Here is a 26,140-nt window from a genome sequence, read left to right as displayed (position 1 = left end):
GCTGCCGTCATTTGCAAAAATACTAGAGTTTCCTTTAGATACATTGAAAAAAGCCTAGTTTAAAAAATAGGAAATTGGCAACAAGAACAATGTACAGATAAAAACGAAGTTGGAATCATTCTATTATTGAGGTAAAAATAAGCAATGCTTATATTTTTGCTAATGCAAGTAATGACGCGCAATATTATGTGTGTTTAATTTATAATCCTGAAAACTAGTTAGAGGTTCTGCAGGCAGTAATTCAGGGAGGTATTTTCTACACCAAGTGTCTGCCTTTGCATGCATGGTTTTTGGGGAGAGATATTTAGGAGATATTCAGAAGATGACAGAGATTGTCCCATATGAATTAACCTCACTATTGTAAATGCACAGCGGTATCTGAATTCGTACATTCTTACTTCAGATACAACTAACAGAAGTCTAACATCTGATACAACTACTCACCTTCTTCTAGACACTCACATGGTCCAGTTTTTATGGTTTATTCTCCATTTCTAAAAGCTACCTTTATCCTTTGTCACAATATATTTGTTTCACTTGTGCAGGGCCCAGGGCTCCAACTCAGCTTCCATGAAAGCAGGCAGATCTTGGCATTCAAAACTCCATTCCCATTTCCTAACCTCACAGCTGCCTTGTTCTCTGCAGTATGCGTTCAACCTGAGGATCTCTCATTTGTTATTTTCATTGTACCAATCATATGACCCAGAAAAGTTCTCAAGCCTCCATTTATTTATTTTTAGTTTTGTGGAAGTTTGAGATGCTTTTGGGAAATACAGCTGTGATTTGTCTGGTTACTGCTGCCATAAATATTGAAGGCCTTGGGTGGCTGCTATAGGTATGGGTGACAGCTCTATGTATTTGTTTGTCGACGCCTAAAATAACAAAACTATTATTGTACTAACTTGTCTTAAGAAAGAAAGTAATAAAACATCTTATGAGTTTATTTCCTGACCAAAACTTACAGGTTGCACTCTCTTCATAAACAGCAGATATTTAGACTGGATCTAAGGAAGAAATTCTTTATTGTTAGGGTGGTGAGGTACTAGAATGGGTTGCCCAGGGAGGTAGTGAATGCTCCATCCCTGGCAGTGTTCAAGACCAGGTTGGATGAAGCCTTGGGTGATATGGTTTAGTGTGAGGTGTCCCTGCCCATGGCAGGGGGGTTGGAACTAGACGATCTTGAGGTCCTTTCCAATCCTAACTATTCTATGATTCTGTGATTCAGGGAAACAGTTTACAATTTGTTTGCAATGACAGTATTTTCTGTTACACACATGGTGGAAAAAATGCCAGATAGACTCAACATTTGGATTTGTTTTCCCTGGGTGTGCATTATTTCCTCTCTTATGTTTCTGTGGTAGAGATTATTACTATTATTATTGTCATTTTTGCATGAAAAGCACTGTTTAAGGTTTTTTAAAGGATTAGCTTCAAGCCATTCATGTACATTTAAGACAAGGTAAGGAGGTGTAACAGTAAAATAAAAAAAAAAAAAACAGAACAGTACATTTCAGAAAAGCTGGTTTCAAAGAATTTTTGGGAAATGTGGAAAATTAGACATCCTGTGAGACTGGCCTAAGGAAAAATTAAAAGAGACATTTCTGTTTCTCAAATAAACCTTATTCTGAATTCAGTAATGATAATAATTAGAAACCTATTGGTCCCTAGTACTGGCACAGTCCTGGTTTTAAGTGCTGTTCCTTTCTACACTGCAAGTGTAAACTTTCTTTACCTTTTAGATACAATTGACAGTGAAGCCTACATTTACTATGAGTTCACAGATTCCAATGTAAGTATTTTATTTTCATAGAATCCTAGAATCCTAGAATAGTTAGGGTTGGACAGGACCTTAAGATCATCAAGTTCCAACCCCCCTGCTGTGGGCAGGGACACCATGTCACCCAAGGCTCTGTACAGCCTTGCCTTTAACACTGCCAGGGATGAAGCATTCACAAGTTCCCTGGGCCGCATGCTCCAGTGCCTCAGTAAAGAATTTCTTCCTTATATCCAGTTGGCTTTCTGGGCTGCAAATGCACAGTGCCATCTCCTGTTCATTTTCTCATCAATCAACACCCCCAACTCCTTGTCCACAGGGCTGCTCTGAATCTCCTCTCTGCCCAACCTGTAGCTGTGCCTGGGATTGCTTCAACCCAGGTTTAGGACCTTGCACCTGGCATGGTTAAACTTCATGAGGTTGGCATCAGCCCACCTCACAAGTGTGTCAAGGTCCCTCTGGATGGCATTCCTTCCCTCCAGCGTATTAACGGAACCACACAGCTTGGTGTCATCAGCAAACTTGCTGAGGGCGCACTCAATCCCACTGTCCATGTCACCAACAAAGATGTTGAACAAGACCAGTCCCAACACCAATCCCTGAGGGACACCACTTGTTACTGGTCTCCAGCTGGACATTGAGCCATTGACCGCAACTGTTTGCATCCATCCAGCCAGTTCTTAATCCACCAAGTGGTCCACCTATCAAATTGATGTCTGTCCATTTTAGAGACAAAAATGTTGTGTGGGACAGTGTTGAACGCTTTGCACAGGTCCAGGTAGATGCCATCAACTGCTCTACCCCTGCCCATCAGTTCCATAGCCTCATCATAGAAGGCCACCAAATTGGTGAGGCAGGATTTGCCCTTAGTGAAGCCACGCTGGCTGTCACCAAGCACCTTGTTGTTTTTCATGTGCCTTAGCATACCTTCCAAGAGAATCTGCTCCCAGATTTTGCCAGGCACGATATTATTATATTATATATATATAATATTTTATGTAATTATATAATTTATATAATTATATAATTTATATAATTTATATAATTATATTATATATATTATGTTTTCCTTTTTTCAGTCATCTGGAGCTTCACCGGAGTGCCATGATTTTTCAAATATAATGGCCAGTGGCTTAACAACTTCATTCACCAGCTCCTTCAGGACCTGCAGATGGATTTCATCAGGTCCCATGGACTTGTGTATGTTCAGGTTTTTAAGATGGTCTCGAACCAGATCCTCACCTACAGTGGGCCCAAGGTCTTCTTTCTCACAGTCCCTGTGTCTGCCTTCCAAGGCTTGGGTGGTGTGTTCAGAGTCCAAGACAAAGAAGTCATTCAGAACCTCAGCCTTCTCCAAACCCAAGGTAGCTAGTTCTCCTGATGGCTTCCGGAGGGGGTCTGTATTGTCCCTTGCCTGTCTTTTACTCTTTATGTACCTATAGAATCCCTTCTTTTTATCCTTAACATCCTTAGCCGAGTTTAATTCTAACTGGACCTTAATGTTCCTAACCTGGTCCCTAGCTTCCCAGACAACATCCCTTTATTCTTCCCAGGTCGCCTGTCCTTGCTTCCACCTTTTCTAAACCTCTTATTTCCTTCACATTTTCCTCAGCAGCTCCTTATCCATCCAAGGATGTCTCCTGGCCCTCCTGCTGCACTTCCTTCTAGTTGGGATGCAACACTCCTGAGCTTGTAGCTGGTGATCCTTGTATGCCAACCAACAGTCTTCTCCTGTAAGATTTACTAAGAAGCGAAATATTTGGCAAAATCAAAGAGAAGTCATGTTCAAAACACTGTCATTTTAACTGGGATTAAAATCTGCTGGTTTTAATTTTCCTAGTTAACATAAGAATATGCAGAAATTCTGTTTAATAAAAATAAACTCAGCAATAATATTTATTGAATGAGAGGAATACAAAACATCAGTGGTAGTTAAAACAGAGGGAAGAATGTGGTTAATTTGATCTTTGCGTTTCTCAAAATACAGAAAATAATCTTTGAATATGGTAAAAATATAGCTGAATGCTTTCAAAGAATGAGGGAGAAGTATGCCTTGTCTGTACACACAGAATCCACTTCAAAGCTGTGTTTTAGGGTTTTGGTGTTTTTTTAAACTGGAATGTCCTTGGCAGGGTTAATTTATGGCAGAGTGAAGTCCAACTAGTGTTTCTATTTAATATTGACCCTAGATACCGTATGACAAGGACTCCAAGTGATACGATAGCATATATTTAGCATAATAATAGCAATAATTTCTGCTAAGTTATTCTTTCCTTTGCCATGGTGGAACACCAGGGCAGCAACTGAGAAAGAATGCATGAGAACATGGGAGTGAAGCACATGCATTAGTGGGAGTTTTTAATCATGCAATCATTAGTAGATAGGAAACCTCAGTTACTGTTGGAGTTTGAGACTCTTATAACAAAATCATTAGTTGGCTGTAATGATGTTGAATTAAAAATTAACATAAACTTTCACGTGGAGAGTAATAAGGAAGTTACACACTGGCACATGTGCCAGCCACAGTACAGTTCCATTGTTTGGACTTTTAACATAATAAGGAATGGAATTGACTTAGAACTGGTATTTTTATATCAGGAAAACTGAATATGAACCTTCACTTGTTAGAACCCCACAAGATCACAGTAGAGTAGAGGTTAGTTGCCTGTAACAGACACCTGCCAGCCTTTTCTTATTTCTGAAACAAGCAAAAAAAAGAATCTGGAATACAACTATGAGATATCTCTTTTGTTATTTTGGTCATTTGGATATGACTTTCATGTGAGGTCAGACTCCTGGCCTGTTATGTAGTGAATATATTTTGAACACTTGCTCAGGTTGAAAGTTGCTTTGATTTTGGTGAAAACAGGTGATTAAATATCCATTAACAATTAAAATGTGTGGAGTGGGCATAGTTTCATGTGAACAACTAGGCAGTATTGTTGATAAATATCCAGACATGGAAGGCTAATTCATTAACATACACTAGCTTATCTAACCTCAGAATACTTTGATTGGATGTTTACATTCAACTGTAGCAGGAAACTGAAAGTAATTTTAAACTTGCTGTCAGGAGATCTTCAATAAATAGGTTGCAATTCTCAGTGGCTATTTTAAGGATAATGCGTATGAATAAAGAAAATGAAAAGTTCTCACCTAATGTTGCCTAAATATCCAGTGGGGTTTGGATAAATGCCTGTATTATCCTCTAATTAACTTATATCTATAGAATAGTATTTTAAAACTATTAGAAATATTTGTTATTAGCTTGTCTATATTTAAGTACTTATTAGCAAGTATATATTAATGGTTTATTAAAGCACTCATGTTGCTCACTGTTGTAATAGGTTATTATGCAGTGTTTCTCAGGAATTCTTGGGAAGGTAACATACAGATATGGATCTTCCCACTGCACCACTCAGATTTTATTTTTATGAATAATGTGGTAGCATTTAAATATGTTTGCAGTTTCTTCTACATTAGCCTATACTGTATTTCTGTAGTCACAGTATTTTCAAAATTAATATTCTATCTCTACATTCATATGATCAAAATTTTCACCAGTTTATTTAATATGGTTGAGAAATCTTCTTTTTCAATCCAATATCTTTGATTCTTCAGTTCAGCTGGAAGTGGACTTTGATGTTTCAAAGTTTAAGCAGCAGTTCTATATCACTGGCAGTTGGGATTATTTCGGTCCACCTACTGCCAAGTTAGCACAGTGATTTTGCCTGTGGTGCAGGCAGGATAATATGAACCTGAGCTGCTGGAAGGGATGTGCAGAAGGGGAAGTGGGTCTGCACAGTTCTAAGCTGAAGCTGTGCTTCTGTTATTTCACTGCAGTAAATACCTTCTGCAACTGGAGCCAGCTAGAAGAAAAAACCCACACCTGCTCAAGCATGTTTACACCTGCAGCTGCATCACTGACTGTCTCAGGACAAGCAGTCAGAGTCTTTAGTTTGAGTCTAGCAGCTTTAAAATCACTGACCCTGAGCAGATACAGTTTTCAAGGTACATTTTAAAGACAGTTTACCCAAGTCTGGTACTAAAGAAACTTACTGCTCTCGTGGGGGAGCAGTTCTTGGTATACCTGTTCCAAGGTCTTCATCCATATAAACATTCTGCTGTACAAGCTTAATTACTGACATGGATTATGAAATAAGATGGCTACAGTACTGTTTCTCATATAGTTTAATTTGTATGTAATTACTTGCCATCGAGTGTTTCCTTGTCCCAACACATTCAAACACAATGTGTTGCCTTTTCAGCAGAGGTTTCTCTTATGAGGCAGCCACCAAGACCAAGTCAGGGTAATGCTCTTCACTGTAAAAGAGAGCAGTCAATCCAAAGACTCTGGTCTGGTATTCATTCACAGGGCAGAATGGAGAACAGGTCTGATCAGCTCTTGGGAACACTAATTACTCCAGGCTCACATAATTACTGTAATTATAATATAAAATACTTCTTGTTTCTAGATTTAGCTAGCATGGCCTGGTTTACTTCTATAATTGGCAATAATTTGACAGCAATAAGAATATTACCAGCATTTCTGTGTATTAAACATGAATGGAAAGGTAGCGAAATGTTTCTTTCTGTTTTGAGAGGTACTGTAACTAGAAAGTATGATCATTTATGTGCCATTTTCAGACATTCTCACATCTGAAATTTATGGAAAATAGCAGCCTCCTGGTATCTGAAGGGGGCCTACAAGGATGCTGGGGAAGGACTCTGCATCAGGGACTGTAGTGATAGGACAAGAGGTAATGGGTTTAAACTAAAACAGGGGAAGTTCAGGTTAGGTATAAGGAAGGAGTTCTTTACTGTGTTGAGGCGTTGGAACAGGCTGGCCGAAGATGTGGTAAATGCTTCATCCCTGGCAGTGTTCAAGGCTATGCTGAACAGAGCATTAGGCAACATGGTCTAGTTCGAGGTGTTGCTGCCCTTGGCGGAGAGGCCGGAACTAGATGATTTTAAGGTCTTTACTTACCTTAACCGTTGTATAATTCCATGGTTCTATGCATTTATATATAGCTCCGTTTACACTTTATTCTTTGGTAGTAACTTGTGCAACAGAACACATGTAATTGCTTTTCATGGATACAGCTTTGGCTCACCCCTGGAGCACAGAGTTGGCACCTGGAGTCAGCAAAACTCTCAGGCCATACTCATTCTTGAGCAGTTCTATGTATCATATACACTTCCTTTACATTTGAAATTTTATCTGCAATTTCCAAAGCATTGTTGAAGTAGAGTAGACTAAGCATAGGCTAAAAATTTTGGATAGAATCTTACAAAGAAATAAAAGATACTAGAAAACTTAGAGTTTGTCTTGGAAGAAATAATTACAGCACATTAGTCTAGTTCAATTACTAATGTAATTAAATTGACTTGTGTATTTCTGCTGTAATTATAATGTCACTAAAGCTGCAAATCCAGTAGAAAAATAAATAAATAGTGTATTATTGAAGCAGCTGTTTAGACAATTATTGCAGAGCTAGCATTGGAAAGCAGTGTGATTTAATCAGTGGAGCTTTCTGACTAGTATTGTGGTTTAGTACTTTGCTGTAATGATTCACAGTGGGTGCATGGCTGTAAAGGAGTGATTCTAAGAAAGTGGAGCAGTAATGCATCCGTGCTGTTCATACAGCATAGACCAACAGCATATGCTACAGAGAAAGGTGCTCATATCCTCAGCTGAGAAACCAGGAACCATAAATTCCCCTTAAGCTTACTTGGTTGCCTCTGCAAGTACTTTGTGGAAATGGCCAAGGATTCATTTGAGAAAAATATTACTTTTTAAGCATTTCAGAAATGACGTTACTTGGTGAAAATATATTACTTGTGTAACCATTAGCATACCAAAGTGTGGAAAACTTAAGGTGTTATTTTTCCTGTCAGATATGATGGATTTCAGTCTCTTTGGAATATCTTTGTAAGCTAATGAGTTTTTACCTTACATTTAATTACCTTGATGCTGTACATAATTTTATTGTGTCCCAATCAGGTCATTTTGAAACTTTCAGACAGGAGCTGATATCTGTGGCTTCTTCAAAGACTCAGAGTATGAGCTGTGTATTCGCTGGATGGAACTAGGAGCATTTTACCCGTATTCAAGGAATCACAATCAGAAAGGAACAAGGGTGAGTCACAAGTTTTTAACCGTTGTTAACTGCTAGGCCTTTGCATCACAATACAGAGACCAGCCAGAACATCGCACAAGCTCACCTGGCTCAAAAAATTACATTCCAAGCAAAATGGACACAAAAAGATGTTTGGCTCTTTATCAGATAAAAATTGTCTTTATTTACATGCTAGCTTGCTTATAAGGCTCCCCCTCACCTGGGAAGCTTTATGCTGCTCTGGGATTTGGACTGCTCGCAGGAAGCATATGCTAGGTTTGCTTTCACTGAATCCAACTCCTACGTATTTTTCCCTGTGTATCATTTTTATTTAAACACACTACACCAGCAAGACTAAAATGGAGCGCTTTGGTGGCAAATGCACTTAAAGGAGCAAAGCTGACCTTAGTGCTCTCAGTCCTAATTGACCATAATTATACATCAAATGAGAAAATGGAACAGTGTAATCAGATTTTGGAGTAAGACTGGGCAATTTCTGTACTCTGCACATATGCCACCATCAGATATTGTATTTCTTTTAAGAATAAAGGAAAGTAATTGCCTAAATGTCGGTCTGTGCTGGCTAAGGACTATATTGTAGAAAGCTGTAAAACAAGATAACTGGAAAAATAAAAAAAAATGGGAACAGCACTTCTGTTCCAGTTAAAGCACCAAGTCTAGCAGAGTGGAGCTATTTATATAGCATATATCTGATGGATTAAAGTCTCCTTTTCAGAAACTGTGTGCTTTATCTTGCAGCGGCATACCTTTCGATAGGTCTTTTAAAGCCTTTAAAAAATGCAGATTCAGGGTTATCATGTTGCTTCCAGTCTTGCCCAATTTGCCAAGGTATTGTGCAATACATTTAATAGAGATTGGAAGTGCTCCCTGACATCAGTCATTAGTACTGCACTCTCTGCTTGCAAGTCCCAAGTGCTGCCCTGCAGAAAAGAGGGATAATAAATTATGTACACTAGGATGTGTCACGCCTTCCAGACACTTTGCGTTAAACAGTTTTTACAGTACCCCCCACAGGTTTTTCTCACCTTTTCCCTTTCCAGTTCCCATCTTAGGGCTGACAGTGGTACCTGCTGGTTTTAGTGTCACTTACTTCTTAATCGAAGCATAAATAAATGAAGGTGTTCTAATTTGGCAGAGAAATTTCCTTGTTTTTCTCTTGCTATGTTGATTTTAATGCATGTTTGGCAATTGCTAATAGGTTATATGAAGTCTGCAGACAAACATAAAGGAAAAGAGATGCCAACTTCAAAGTCTTTTGTAAATATTAACAAATTTGTTAATCTGTTTTTTTTGGCTTTTTGCTTTTGGTTGGGTTTCTTAGATTTTCAGAACAAAACAAACAAGCTGGACTAATAAAGGTTTTTCTCTTTCAGAGGCATTATCTTGTTTCCTGTAAGTCAACATCTGAGGAGATTTCCAAGAACATGCTGAATATAAGATGCATCCTGTTATCCCATCTCTACATACTAATGCATGCCGCCCATGCCTATCCATGGCAGCACCATGATCTGCCCTATGTTCCATGAGTAAGTGGGACTCGTTTGATCTTAGCAGGAAATTCCACACAAACTTCTGTAGTTATGACACTCTTAGAATTTTTTCCTTAGTTACAGCAACATTCCTTTCAACAAAAAAGAACAAGATTATGAATATGAGCTTTCAGGCTCATCTCAATTGAACAGTACTCTTAAAACTCTTAGGTAGTTATTCCTGCAGTAAGAGGAGGATTTGCAGTCCTAATTAATTTGTCTAGCAAAACGTGATAATTTCATTCTAAGAATAAAACCTTGTAATGTGAAAGCAATTTAGTAGAAGGCTGTTTTGTCATAAATAAGATAAAGACATTGTCTTTTGGGGATTATTAAGATTTTAACCAGCTTTTTATGAATGTATCCAAAGCATATATAGCCTTTTTAGCAAAAGCCTGCTAATACAACTTTTTATAGGTAAGATTGACTGAAATTTAAAATCTTCTTTTGCACAATACAAACAAATAGAATATTACCAGCCCTCACAGAAGATACAGGTATGATTGCACTGGATCTTTATGGCTGGTTTTTCTTTCCTACTAATGGCCTCCATTAAGTTTCATAGGAATGGTTTAGGAAGTTGTTTGGGAGATAAATTGAGTGACATCTAATATTTCTCTAAAACATTCTAACATTTGAGAAATATGAAATGTGATTGATTACCTGAGGAAACTGAGAAAAAATACATGGGACTCACTGTCTCTTTGAATGACACTCTGTGTGCAGAAGGCCAGCTTTATTGGGATGATGGGGTTCGCATTGGTATGTATGATGCTTTTTGCCTTCATAAAATCCTTTTTTGCTATGAGGATGGATGGTCAAGCTCTAAAACAGGTTGCCCAGAGACACTGTGGAGCCTCAACCCTGGAGATATTCAAAGCCCAGACTAAGACTGGCAAAACAAAACCCACTGATATGAACTGGAGAGAGATGAAACAAATTCCATCAATCTCTGAAAACCAAATAATGCTCAATAGCTGACATATGAGCTTTTGTGTCTGTGGTTTTCAACAATAATTCATTTGTCAAAGTGGAAACTCCAGGCTGTAAGAAGCTGCATCTCTTAGCCTTTGCTTGTGGAAAGAAGTGCTGGTAGTTACTTTTGACTTAGGAGTCCTCTGTGCATCATGGGGTACTGGGGGAGGAGCATTAAGCGCAGATGGAAATGATGGACTCTGGCCAAAACAATCACATTTCTGGAGGACATATTTGAACATGCCTTCAAGAAGTAAAATTGAAATTAAACCTTCAGAGCAGCATTACAGAAAGTTATTTTTCCTGATTTAAACTGCATAATGCTATGATTTATAGAATTAATATGTTGTATGAAGAAAATTGTGCCTGGGATGGAAGGCAACACAGATAACAAGGATTTGTCCTCGAACCAATAACTAACTAGATTATGTGGGAAGCTTTAACTGATTTTGTCAACATTACTGAATTTAAATTGTCTTCAGATAAGAGATGTTTAAAAGTCATTTATCCTTTCCATCCAGTGTATTACCATTTTAATAACAATAAGCTATCACCCGAGATTACTGCAAGTAATGGCAGAAAATGGTGTTGTTTTGCATAATGATGTGTAGGGAAGTTTGCAGGATGTTGTTACTATGTTTTTTGGTGCTTTACTTACACCACTCCCTGTTAGCACAGGAATTGAGAAAAGATGACTAGTTTAATGGAAATCTGATGAAAAATGAAATTAACATAGATTAAAAGGTGACTCTCACTAGCTGTGATCTAGTTTTGGTAAGGCAGAAACACAAGAATCTAGAGTACTCGTGATTATCAGTATTACTTTCAGTGCATTTAGTGCTTAATGATAGGATTGGTAAAGTTATTTTTTTTCTAATAAAGTGGAAGATTTCCCTAGATTCCTCCGGAGGATACAGTGATCTTTGCAACCATAACTCTGTAATTAGTATCTTTGGAAATATTTCAGGAATTTCTGAATTTCAAAATAAAAAAATAATAATTATAGCATATATTTGGAGGGCTTGTATTTTTTTCCTACCATTATCTGTTAATAAACTCTCGTTAATAAGTTAAGTACACTATCATATGACCTTGTACAAAGTGTTGGTTTGGGTTTTTTTTACGTGATGTAGATTTTTAGTAATCTACATATTATTTAACAGGTAGAAACATCTTCAGTAAATATGATCATTCCTTTAAAAGCATTGTCTTACAGAATTTAGAATTAACACAATTACTCCAAGTAGTACTTTCTTCTGGGAGTAGTCTTTCTTTTCTTGTAATAGTTCAATTTGGAGAAGCCTGTTCTCCTTTAGCTTGTGTCTGACAATGGCAATTCAAGGAGTGTCCAATGTCACAGACAGGTTTTTGATTCGAGATAAATATTACAGGAATACAGCTTTGGGATAACAACACTGTACAGAACTTGAGCTGGATGGAGAAGTACTAAAAGTGACCCCATGTATTCTGAAGCTTACATTTTTCCTTCATATATAAAAAGACAATGAAAAAAAAAATTGCAAAAGACTTGATTCATCTTACAGTGCAAATATGTGTGACACCATACCTATTTTAAAATTCTATACCTATTTTAAAAGACCACCATACCTTTCCTTTCCTCCTTCTTATGACACAGCAATACCGTTAATGGCTAGTTATGACAAAATATAAACACATTAGCATTAGGAGATCTTCCTGGTAATGCTTCAGGGAGAAAAATGCCATATTGAATTTCTTATTTGGAAAATCTTTCTGGTAAAATTGACAACCTAGGGTGGCCCTTTGTAGCAGAAAATAAGATTTCAATGAGAATTACAAGAAAGCCTTCTCAGGCTAAAATTAGGTAAAGATACCCCTTTATGAAAAGATGTCAAGTACTTAATTCATTAGCATTCATAATTCCTTCATGATAAATTAGGACTGTTATGTGAAATTTCATATTACTATAGTAACAACTTAATCTGTTTTAATTTCCCAATTAATTTATTAATTTAAAAATTAATTTGTGTTAATTATATGTGTTCACAAAAGTATATTATCAACCAAAATGAAATTCATTATTCAACTCTAGTAAACTCTACAGACAGTACAAGGTCATTCTGTTAATCAATCTAATCCTTCCTTGGAGCAAAGATTTTTCTAGAGTTCATGCATTGTTAAATCTGTAGAGTTAGTAAAAGATTGTTTCCTTATCAACACTTCCTTAATAACAGAGTTTGATATTAACTGTAAGGATAACTAATTATAAAGGCTGTGCACAGATGATGCTAATGATTTATAATTATATTATTTAAGAAGTATTTCTTTAGGTGATTCTTGTATGCTGGTCACTATGAAAGTAACTGCCAACTTATCCTTATTCTAGCATAAGCCATAGTTTTCCTTTTTGCCCAGGAATATTACAGACAGTTCTTCTGCTGGCAACATAGAAACCTTGGGTCCTTATGGGAGCTGTCTAAGCACCTATCATAAAACTTGCTCTCAGGGAAAAAAATTATCAGTGTGCTACTTGGCCACTTTTGCATTCTGTAGAGACACCAATTTTTGGCTACAAAAATTATTGGATCAAGCTTTCTCCTAAGTTGGGCAAGTTCCTTTTCCTGTCTTTCTATTCTCTCACTGTGTTTTCCCCACCTTTTTCTCTTTCAAGAGCCATTGCCTACAGCTGATCCTGTGGGACACAAAAGTGTCCAGTTCTTCACAGACTGACTCTGTTCAGATCCTCCTGTGCATCATGGGGTCATATAAGTTGCAAAACCATTTAGTTACAGGCTGGACTGGGAGCTTGTCTTTCTCAGCAGCCATGAAAGAGGGGAGTATTGCCTGGTCCTGGCAGCCTTCTACCCCAGACTGACACACTAAGGTATTTTCCTCATTTGATTATACTAAGTAGTGACAAGAGCTGGAGTCAAGGACTTTGTGGTGATGTTTAAAGGAGAGGAGATTGAGGAGATTGAATGAGAGAGCATTTTAGAATGGAAATGAGGTGGTCACAAGGTAATATACTTGTGCTTTGAGATTTGTCATGTGGAGAGTGTAACTTAAGGACAAGGTAAAAAAAACCCAGTGTATATTAATGGGATAGAGCAATTAAAAAAAATATGGTGCTGAGCCTTGCTGTGATAATGGTATTAAGCAACCCCAAATGAGCTGCAAAGTACATTCTGGTTAATGAATGATGGTGTTAATACCTCAAGGTATAGATGGAAGGGATCTTCCTTAAACATGTGAAAAGTGTACCTGGTGATTTTTTTGGAGCTGCTTCTAACAGTTTCAGCTACTGGTTTCTGTGGTGTTTGCTGTACCCATGATGTGACTAGAGCATCACGAAATAAAAATTATTCATAGAGAATGGCAGGCTAGGAAATGCTCTGCACCATGTACCCTTGTATTGTTTGCAGTTTCTGTCTCTGAACTCACTTAGGACTCAAGGAAAGACAAGAGTACTTATGGAGCTTGCAGAGGAAGAGGATCATATTTTCTAATTCAAACATCTGGAAGAGGAAAAAAAGAGTAGTCACCTACTGTGCACACCAGGTCTTCTGTGAGTAGAAAGCAACAATTCATTTGAGCAAAGTCAGTCAATGCCTGCAGATTTGCAGAGGAGGAAGACTGCGGTTTCTCTGTGCTGGGTATAAGTATAGCTCTCTTTGCATCATCAGTTGTATGAGGTGTGATGCACAGTGCCTACATAGCAATACTTTTAGCCTTGCTAGCCCCTAAAGCTTTTTTTGAATTGTGGTACTCTGTGCTGTTTTCATTCGTACTACAACTTGAAATTACAAGTGACTGTAATAATATCAGTTGTTTGGGGTTGGTTTTGGTTTGGTTCTTTTTTGTTTTATTTTTTCTTTGTTTCTTTTGGTTTTGTTGTTTTTTTTAGGGGGAAAAAAGGATCCCTCCTCCTCCCTCCCCCCAAAAAAAAACCAACAAACCAACACCAAATAACGAATTAACAAACTTACAGCTGTTGTGTTTAGAGAGAAAACCTTGTAGCCAGTATAATCAGAACACTTAAGAATTTGTGAGGAATGTGCATGTAAACCAGAAGCATCTAAGGGGAATATTGAACTTTTCAGGATTTTAATTCTTCATAGTAGTGATACAAACATTGCCACTATGCGTAAGGCTGCAGTTTAAGAATTCAGTGTGTAGCAACCTTAAGGGGACTATGGCAAATGGATATAATTTGTCTTTGGATTTTGAGGTTTCCCACATCTTGAATGTTGTAAGCATGAGCTGATCTAATACTGCCTGCATGAGACCTAATGTCACTTACACAGATTAGTTTACCTGCTGAGTGGTCACTAGGTTGCCATATAAAAAGAGAGACATAAGAAAATTAGATTCTTGCCACTGATGTTATTACATCTTTTAGTTATTATTACAAATATGTGACTATTAAATATCACCCTTTCTTTAAAAAGCTCCTAATCCTTTAAAATTTTTTGTTTTCTTACAATGAACAGCTGTTATTTTTATTGGAAAAATGCAAAGCTGAGTAATACCCTGTAATAAAATGTGTAAATAAGTAAAAAAGCTGTCGAGGAATCAGTTTATAATAATGGTTGCTTTGCTTTGTTTCCTGCTCAGTAGCAGTAAGAACCACAGGCATTGGCTGAATGACCATCTGCAACAAGGACAAGGAAAGTCATAGAAACAGTCAGCAGACAAGCTTTGACAAAAAATGCAAAGGGTCAAAACAATGATTTCATTAAGCAGATATTTTCAGAACTATCTCTTTCTCACTCCAAAAGCTAGGAGGCAATCTGTAGTTTTAGCTTTTGTTCAATAACAATAAGGGGAAAAAAAAACAGTAATAGGTTACTAATTTTTGATAATAATGTTAGGACTTAATAAGGTGTGTTTTGAGTGCTATATCCTAACTGGAGTTTTTATTGTTTTTATGTTATTATTAGTATTGCAGACCCTATTTCACCTTAAAATTTCTTTTAATGAAGTGAAGAAATTAACCTTTATTTTAAAAAAATAACCAAATTTTCTGGTCTACCTGGTTATAAGAAAGAGTAAATGTGTGTATGCAACTTCACAACTTCACAAGCTAAGAAAGTCAGAGAAAGTGGAGAGAGTCCTCTTTTTTATTTTGTTTGGGTTTTTTGTTTGGGTTTATTTTTGGTTGCTTTTTCTGGGGAGGGGTTTATTATTATATTTTTTTTTGTAGGGTTGAGTGTTTTAAATAGCATTAGAAAATATGTCAAATGCTATTTTGGATCTGCCTGGTGTATGACTCAAGAATCTTTGGAGCTGACAGACTCTTTTGCTTCCTAGTGGTCTGTGCATATGTGTCTTCAAACTGGAAAAAGTAGGTAGTTGCATAAGCATTTGTTTTATGTTACTGTGCATTTTGACAGCCTGAATACAGACTGAGGTGATTTGTGGTCTTAAATCCAAGAGTCTCTTTTGCCTATGATTGAATTATCAGACCGTATGTGCTTTAGTTAAGCACATACATACGTGAATTTATGAAATTTTAGGAGGCAAAAAAGATAACAACATGCCTTGGGAGATTTAAGACTGGTTTTCCCCCTTTGCAAGGAATCAAAGGATGGGGGAGTCCTCTCTTTTTAAAGAGGTTTAATATCTCAGATATGCAGGGTTTTTTCCTGAAGCCAGTTCTTAAATTTTTCACCAATTAGATTTCATATGACGTAATACACTCTTTGTATACAAAGCAATAAACTGTAGCTTGAATGTTAACCATGACATGTCCATGTTCAGAAAATGTGTCTGAGGTCTCTAGATCTGCTACTAGAAGTGAAAATTCCTTTTTCCAGATGGGAAGAAACATAAACAAATAAATCACACAAAGCTGAAGAACTTGAGAGAACAAAGACTTGGGAGTAAAACCTAACAGCCACTCCCAGCTATAAGACTCCAAAACAAGCACTCACAACAGTCTTGGTCTGTCAGTTTATGACATGCCTTGTGAACAATTGAGATTTAACACTCTGTCAAGTTCTACCTTTCAATAGTGCCTTCATTTTCTGAAAAGTCAGTATTTCTTGAAAAAGTATCTGAGCTCGAAGTAATTTTGCTAGCTTTCTGAGATTGTGAATTCAGATATTTGAGAAGGAATAAGTACTAATGAACTAAACTTTCTGTTTTCTGGGTTTCTTTTCAGATTTTTTTTTCTTTTTTTTATATTGAGAATACCATTCCATATTCTGCACATTGTCTGAAACAGAGCAGGAAGATCAGGGTCGCTGCTAAAGAGACTGCTTGACTCCTAAGGAGGTCAAGGTGAAGGAGGGGATCCACAAAGACATTTAAGGGATGAGGCACAGTGGCAGCTGTTGGGTCTTACAGCCCTGCAAACACCCTCAGTAGGCTTCAGTGGGAACGTGGTGCAGCAGCCCAAAGCTGCCTTAAGGACATGGACAATGTTATCCTCTTTGGAGCATGCTTGAGATGGCAGAGCAGAGCTGTGAGGATATAGCCGAGAGTTACTGGTGGTATACTTTTGAACTTTATGTACTATTGGAACTAGCAGTTAGCTGGAAGTGAATATTAATTCTCCTTTGCTCCCTTTCTTTGTAGGCAATGAAGTCTACCCTAAAGTTAACATTGTCTGCTACAAATGGCAGATTCAAATCATTTGCATGTGGAAAATTTGACAGTTTTTAGTATCCCTAATGCTATCTCATTACAGCTTAAAAAAAAAATATACAGTAAATTTTGATGAAATAAGAGTGTCAAACACATTTTGATATTTCCATATCTTGATGCATGAATAGCTAAAGAAAAAAAATACAGTTTTTTTTTCAAGCATTCTTGTAATTCTTTTCTCAGCTGAAAAGGTAGGCAAAAATTTGCAATACATAAGATTTTGTTCTGCTAAGACCTCCCATTTACTACCTTGAAAAACAACAGTCATTAATTTACAGACATGATCAAGTGATTTATATTCATGACTATGGTTCAAAGTGTCATGACACTTGCTCCTTCTACATTAAACAATTTCTCCATTTCTGCTTTTTGTGTTCACTAAAAAAAATAATAAGAGGGTTTGGGTTTTTCTGGAAGCCTTCTTATAACATTTTTGTTCTTATTTGAAATCTTCACTGAATCATCACAAGCACCTGAGAAATATGTACTGCACTAGCTACAGTAAGACTTCCAGCAATGACTGCTATATTTTAGAGATTCGCAACAAGCAATTTCCTCATTTACACTAAAAACTAAAACATTTTGCTCCTTTCTGTACAGTGCATGTTCAGTGGAATTCTTATCTTTGTAATCACTACCATGGCTTGTACCGGTCTCTAACCTGACCTAATAAAAAATTTGTAAGTAACACTGGTATTCAATTTTAGACTATCTTCATTACCTCTGCCATACTTTGTTGGCTCAGAAGTGTTATTTGAATGAGGATCAAAGCCTGTGGTTTAGACACAGAAACCTATTTATCTACAAAAGGATAGTTTATACAATGTCTAATTACATTTTTTTTTTAGAAGAACTACACATACTTTGAAAAAGAACTTCAAACATGTTCTGTTTTCCATGACAATGAAATTATTCAATTGATGTTATTTCTATATCTGGTTAGTAAACAAAATTTAAATCTTTTGGATGTCAATTGCTAGAAAATGAAAACTGCTTTTGTCTGAGACCAAGCTCACAGTATCTGATCTTGACTGTGAGGTGCTTTGGGAAAATGCGACAACTTTGAATGAATTCAAATTCATTCTCTGCAGAGTCTGTTGGAAAAGTGTTTGTAATGCATTTGTGAGGCTTCCCAGTTCTTTGCTTTGCTTGGCTAGATCTACATTAATCTCACTTTGATGTCTGAAGAAGACTCCAGGGCAGGTATATATTTTTTATTCTTTTTTACATGTGGAGTTTTCTTCCTCAGTTTCTCCTGATAATTTATTCATTGTTGTTTTTTTCTTGCTGAGCATAGGAATCTTCTGTCATCCTCAGCAGTGTGTAGTATGTTCCAATGCTGTACAACAGTGTGCCTTCACGCTCAGATTAGGAACTGCGATAAAAAATCTCCCAGGGAGCTCTGGTAAGGCTTCTGTCTAGAAGTTTTGATAAAAAAGCTGCCTCAAGTTGGTGTTCAAAGCTCTATCTGAACACTGGTATTGAAGCTTAAAAAAGGAAAAAAGATGCTTAACTTGTGGCAAGCATTTACTTTGTTATAGCCATTAATAAGCTTTCTGAAGGTGTTTTCTTGTCAGTCCATCCCCTTAGAAAGCTCAGGGGAGCTGGAAAGTCCTGGAGAGAGTTGATGCAGCTGACAAAACTGTTCTGTGAACCACATTACTTATTCCAGATGTTCACTGCAGTCTTGGATAGTACTAAAGAAGTGGTTAAGGTGTGTGCTGAGATGCCTTCATCTCGAATTCTACCAAACTCATCACACCTTATGATGTTTTTTGGACTTTATTCAGGTTTCCATTTACTCATGGGATAAAGAAAATAAGGTATCGACCTACATTTTCCTTTGTTCCTGTTTAGCAAGTGCCAGGACAGTTTAATAATTCAGTGCTGATCAAGCCAGGGAAAGCATGAAATGACTTGAGCTAAAAGGCTAAGATACTCCCTTCAAGTTAAGGAGTCCTAGTCTTCAAACTGTTTCAGCACTGTGTATTTTATTCACTATACATGCAAAATTGAGAAATAACCCCAAAAGTACACAGTTTTTCTCCAGATGAATATAAGTATAGGAAAAGTGTAGTTATAGTTTCTCTTAGCTCTCTCTAAGGGCTCGGGTGGTTCTGATATATTTTCTAAAACCTGATCTTTTCCAGTATGAAGAGGAGCTGTGCTTCTATTTTATAAAGATTTGGGGGGGTTTATTAGTTGAACACTGGAACAAATCTTCTGTCACTTCACTGTAAAAAAGGAAGATTTTGGTTGCAGAAGTAACATACATGCAATCTACCTGTTACTTGATGACGGAATTATACCAAGGGGTTCCCAGGAGCCCTCTAAAAGGTGTGCTGAATTTGGACTGTTTTTCTGCTTGTGTGCATCTGCCTCTAAAACTAAAAACACTAGTTACAAAACATGTCCTGAAATTTTTGGAAACAAATTCATCACCAATATAAACTGACTTATGGCAGCGGAGTTACAGCAGGAAAATATTTGGTCTCCTGCCAGCAACGTTTTCAAGTCATATCACATCAAAATTGAGACTTTCACCAAAATGTTGATTTAACTTTTGCCCAAATACAATATTTGTTTTGTGACAGTAAAAGTAAGTTATTACTCAGTGTATGCAGAATCTGTAAATTTCATATATATGAAGACACAGAATCGTAGAACAGTTAGGGTTGGAAAAGATATTAAAATCATAAAGTTTCAACCCCCCTGCCATGGGTAGGGACACCTCACACTAAACCATGCCACCCAAGGCTCTGTACAACTTGGCTTTGAACACCGCCAGGGATGGAGCATTCACAACTTCCCTAGGCAACCCATTCCAGTACCTCACTACCCTCTCTGTAAAGAACTTCCTCCTTATATCTAACCTAAATTTCTCCTGTTTAAGTCTTAACCCGTTACCCCTTGTCCTGTCACTACAGTCCCTAATGAAGAGTCCATCCCCAGCACCCTTATAAGCCCCCTTCAGATACTGGAAGGCTGCTATGAGGTCTCCACGCAGCCTTCCCTTCTCCAGGCTAAACAGCCCCAACTTTTTCAGCCTGTCTTCATATGGGAGGTGCTCCAGTCCCCTGATCATCCTTGTGGCCCTCCTCTGGACTTGTTCCAATAGTTCCATGTCCTTTTTATGTTGAGGACACCAGAACTGCACACAATACTCCAAGGGAGGTCTCACAAGAGAAGAGTAGTGGGGCAGGATCTCCTCCTTCAACCTGCTGGTCACGCTCCTCTTGATGCAGCCCAGGATATGGTTGGTTTTCTGGGCTGCAAGCACACACTGAAGCCAGTTCCTGTTCATTTTCACATCAATCAACACCCCCAACTCCTTGTCCACAGGGCTGCTCTGAATCCCTTCTTTGCCCAACCTGTAGCTGTGCCTGGGATTGCTCCCACCCAGGTGTAGGACCTTGCACTTGGCATGGTTAAACTTCATGAGGTTGGCATCAGCCCACCTCACAAGTGTGTCAAGGTCCCTCTGGATGGCATTCCTTCCCTCCAGCGTATTAACGGAACCACACAGCTTGATGTCATCAGCAAACTTGCTGAGGGCACACTCAATTCCATTGTCCCTGTCAGCGACAAAAATATTAAACAAAACCGGTCTCAACACCGATCCTTGAGGGACACCACTCGTTACTGGTCTCCAGCTGGACATTGAACTGTTGACCACAACTCTTTGAGTGCATCCATCCAGTCAGTTCTTTATCCACCGAGTGGTCCACCTATCAAATTGATGACACTCCAATTTAGAGACAAGGATGTCATGTGGGACAGTGTCAAACGCTTTGCACAAGTCCAGGTAGATGACGTCAACTGCTCCACCCCTGTCCATCACTTTTGTAGCCCCATCATAGAAGGCCACCAAATTGGTCAGGCAGGATTTTCCCCTAGTAAAGCCATGCTGGCTGTCACCAAGCACCTTGTTGTTTTTCATGTGCCCTAGCATGCCTTCCAAGAGAATCTGCTCCCAGATTTTGCCAGGCACAGAGGTGAGACTGACTGGTCTCTAGTTCCCTGTGTCATCCATATTTCTAGATAGAAAGTGTAGTACAGCTGTGCCTATACTGACTGCTAAGGAGGGACTTGTGCCTGTTCTCCCTGTCCCCGTACCTGCGAAAGGAGCCTGAGTGCAGCAGAGCCATGGGGTGCTTCTATCAGCACCAGTGACTGGGAACCAGTATCTCATGTTACAGACCACAAGGCATTTGTTCATCAGGGCATAGCAGCCAGAAACTTCATCAGTTCTAAGGCTCTCTCAGGATTAACTATCCGGTGACTCCCTGGAGAGGCTGGATGCTCTTCTGTTTTCTAGGTAAGAATCTCTATGCATCAGTAATCAAATAATTCACTTAATGTGACCTCACAGTGACATGTATGTTTTGCTTTGGTCCTGAAATATTCTGTTAACACCAGGGTGATGCAAACTGATTCAGATCTGAAACTATGCAAATTGTTAAAACAGAATTTTCTCATAGCTCTCACTGAAGCTGTCCCCCCTTTGCCTGGTTTTGTCCTATGTTGTGTCTTGGAAAGACCACTAGCCTGCTTTCACACAGTACATTTCTGCTATAGACTTTAGATGTATTCACAGAACTATTTTCATCATCATTACCCGTATGAAAAAATCATGAAGCAAGCAGATGATATGTGCATGATGCGCAGGTGACAGTTAGCTAATGAGTAGCTGACCTGGGAGTGGAGTGTAGACCTATGGTTCTTTGCACTGAACAGTCATTTGTGTTTCAGTACACGGAAAGGTGATAAGGGCTGGTATCAACTTGTTCATCTGAAGGAATGAGGGCTGAATCTAGTGTTTCAGAGAAGGAGGAGATGTAATTTGGCAGCTGCTTTGTCATGTGCAGAACAGAAATCGAGATAGTTTCTTTTTCCCAGGCTTGAGAGATGAGTCTTTGCACATAAGCTTCCTCATAGCTGCCTCAAAAAACTGCTCAGCCTTCTTCCTTTCTTGAATATGGTCATAGCTGCACTGAAATGCTCCCAGTTTGCTGAATTGTGATTGCAGAGTGGATTCAGATATGCTAACATCTCATGTGGGAAGTACAAGAGGGTGCTCCCATAGCATCTGTGATGGATGTCCTTTCATGACAGCTAATGATCATGTTCCTGACTGAATCATCAAGCAGATTCTTGCAGGAATAAAGAGCTCTAAACTGTGACTTAAATTAAATGTTTGATAATAAAACAATGAAAAACAGTGAAACCATAGAAAAAATGTAAGCTATTTCTTTTTTTCTAACATGGCCCCTTAGCTGAAAACTCAAATTATTAGCACAACTGTCTGTATAAATACAACCAAGGACCTATTACCAGCTATCAAGTTTTTCAAGTTGTAACTTAATTAAAAATTGGCCTGTTAAAATCTAAGAGATAAATGTCTCTTTTTAAATTACTACATTTTTAACAGTAGATAATTTCCTAGCTTGTTTTCTTACCTTATTCTCTACAATCTAGCCTATACTCTTGGGCTTATAGTAATTCTGCTTGCTAGCTGTCAGAAACAAATCAGCTTTTAATTCCTGGAAACCAAAGCAGGACACAGCAGAGACCATGCTGTTCCAGTTCTTGTTTTAATAGAGTTCTTGGCTGTCTTTATGGCCTCTCAGTGTCCCTGACTGAAGAGCCTTCCCCACTCCTCCTTTATGGAGTTCAATATCACATCTTGACCTGAAAGACCTGTTGCTGTTATCCTCTGTAGACTGATGAAAATATACTCAGATGGTAAACCTGCTTTAACCCTCTGTGAGACCTTTTTGTTCAGTGTTTTTATGTTTTTATATTTTGCATTGAAAACATTCACCTGGTGATTGATAATGTAAGTTTGCAGCATTGTGAATTCAGAAAAGCACTTAAGCAAATATTGATGACAGGGTGGTTGTGGACATGCTTAAATGAAACACATGGTCATATGCTTTGATGGACTGAGTACTTTCCTGGAACAGGTAAATGAAGATATAAACCTTTAAAAAGAGATATATATCGGATAAAAACCCCAGGCTTCCCAAATCATTGATATCTTCATAATCCATGTGAAAGCATTATTTCTTAATATGCACTCATAAAGCGACATATTTAGCCATATTGAGAGGGATGTTAGAATTGCATTTCCAGAGCTTGTTTGCACACATGCAAATACACATGATGTTACAATGAAATGGAAAGCGTGAGATAACAAAATAACAGGCTGCATTGCAAACTAGAGTTATTGAGAGTGGTGGCATTGAATTGTGTAAAGATGGATGATTAAAGGAAAACCCCAGTGCTCTATATGTATGGTTGATTTTCTCTGTTTTAAATGCTGACAAAGGAAAAGAGGATTATTCCCTTTGCACTCAAGAGAATGCACCTCATTCTCACACTTCCCATTTGCAGGTGAGATATTGAGGAAGTTGAATAATCTTGTGAACAGCTGAAAAATACAAGTGACACTTCTCAGCCATTTCTATATTACTGAAAAAGAACTTGTAAAAATTTAATAGTATGAATTGGAAGCTTTCCTTCAGAAAAGAAAGATTTAGTGTTAAGATTCTATCGTTCTGTTTTGAGAAAAAGACAAACCCCAGTTATTTATGAAGGCTTCATATTATGATTGAAACCTCTTTCCTATAATCTTGTACATCTTTTTCTTCTGCTATTGACTTTTATTGTTAGCATCACATGAAATCTATTTATATGAATTATACAATCATGAAGTCACAGATGGTTTGTTTGGAAGGTAACATAAAGGTCATCTGGTTCCAACTTCCCCACGATGGACAGGGACAGGGACACCTTCCACTAGACCAGTTTCTCCAAGCCCTATCCAAACTGGCCTTGAACATTTCCAGGGATAAGGCAGCCAACAGTTTCTCTGGGCACCCTGTTCCAATGTCTCACTGCCCTCACAGTGAAGCATATTAGCATTTTATATTGAAATTAGTACTTCATAATTAATTCCTTAAAAGGTTTTAATGGTCATAAAATGGATTCTGTCTTACAACTATTTTAATAGCTCTTTTCCTCATTTGGGAACCTTTAAAGACATTGTGTGGTGCTTAAAGCACAAATTTTAGACAAAGAATATGAAGGTTCGATGAAGGTTCTAGTAACAAAGATATGGAGAAGGAAGAGAAAAAACCTGTTTAGTCTTGCAAAATGGATCAGCTTATTAGCATTTTATACCTGCTTCTCTCATTTGCAGAATCTCATCTGTGCTTGAACCAAAGTATTATTAATCAACCAGCCATTCCTTGACTGCAATAATCACAGTAACTATGTTAGTCCAAACAGTTTCTGCAATCTGCCTGTAATTATGCATGTGCCTGCCATTGGTAGATTGCTAGCAAACAGTGCAATGAACTGATAACAGCAAAGGATAAAGCATAGGTTTTGATGTTGAGCTTTACATATCAAGAGCAGCAGATGAAGGAACCAGAGGGGCTTTAAGGTATGTATGTAATTCATTTTACTGCCTCTAAATTTCTGGACACCTTTTCCTCACTTCTGAGTGCACATCATGCAACAGAACTTACATTTATAAATTATAAACCCTTATTTCCAAAGTCTTAAGTCTTGGAGAAGACCATGAGAAGGAAAGATGTGAAACACAATGTTATAGTTGGGAGAGGGGGAAGACTTATGCAAGAACTTTAATTTTTAGAAAAAGTAGCATATTTTTTATTATATGTAAATTGTTTTTTTTTTAGTTAACACATAGTCAGGAAATGTTAAATGGTACTCAGGAGAGGAACTGTTGGAGTATCATTTCCTCATTGTAAAGAACTGGCCTTAAGATGTATGCTTATCAATAGACAGGGTAGTTGTAGACTTTAAGTACAATATTCCCTGGGAAGTAACAGTAAACATAATATGAAAAATGGCTGTAAATTTTGTACTAATGGAGAAAATATGAATGGCACTATGTTATTTACAAAAGCTTTTTTATTAATTACCATACTGAAAACCACTTAGTTATCTGAGTGTTTTACTTGTTATTCAAGCTTTATTCTTCTGAGGACTGTTGATAGGACATGCCCTGGTTTCAGCTGGGACAAAGTTAATTTTTCTCCTAGTGGCTGGCACAGTGCTGTGTTTTGGATTTAGGTTGAGAATAATATTGCTAACACAAAGATGTTTAAGTTGTTGCTGAGCAGTGCTTATACTAAGTCAAGGACTTTTCAGCTTATCATACCACCCTGCCAGCGAGTAGGCTGGGGGTGCACAAGAAGCTGGGGGGGGCGACACAGCTGGGACAGCTGACTCCAATTGCTCAAAGGGTTATTTCATGCCATATGGCATCATGCTGAACAAGAGGGGAGGGGGGGGGGAGGGGAAGGTGGGTTGGGTGATGGAGGGAGAGGGAGTTGGCCAGCAGATAGCAGCCTGCTGGCCAGAGACTGGCTGGAAATTAGCGGGTGGTGAGCAATTGTACTGTGCATAACTTGTTTTGTATATTGTTTTATCACTAGTATGATTTTCCATTCTTTTTCTGTCCTTTATAAACGTCTTTATCTCAACCCATGAGTTTTACTTTTTTTCTGATTCTCTTCCCCCATCCCACTGCAAAGGAGTGAGTGAGCAGCTGCGTGGTGTTGAGCTGCCTGTGGGGTTAAACCATGACAGTCCTTTTTGGCCTCCAACATGGGATAGGGTTGAGATAATGACAGGCCTGACCAAAGAGTGTTAAAGTTTGATATAAGCATTAATTGTAATAGTCGCTTGTCACAGTCGTTGCACATGTTCTCAAAATTGTGTTATGCAACACCTTACTTGTAGCCTATGTTCCCTCTTGTGCTGCTTATTACCTCTGGGAGCTGGGCTAAGGTTATCATTTTGGTGTATTGTGCAACACTGACTTATGATATGATAAAATTATAATTCATAAGACTAATCTGGTATTTGTATTCAACACTGCCATCATCTCTATAAAGATAGGGCTGTAGTAGACACTGGTACAGAGTGTACCACGATGCCATCAAGATATCTAGGGGCAGAACAGGTCTCTATTTTTGGACTGACAGGGGAATCCCGAGAGCTAACTGTACTAGAGGCTGAAATTGGCCTGACTGGGAAGGAGTGACTAGAGCACACCA

The sequence above is a fragment of the Melopsittacus undulatus genome, chromosome 6 (assembly GCF_012275295.1).
Source record: "Melopsittacus undulatus isolate bMelUnd1 chromosome 6, bMelUnd1.mat.Z, whole genome shotgun sequence".
In the NCBI taxonomy this organism is placed as follows: Eukaryota; Metazoa; Chordata; class Aves; order Psittaciformes; family Psittaculidae; genus Melopsittacus; species Melopsittacus undulatus.
The sequence above is the reverse complement of the archived record's forward strand: the minus strand, read 5'-3'. Positions refer to the sequence as shown.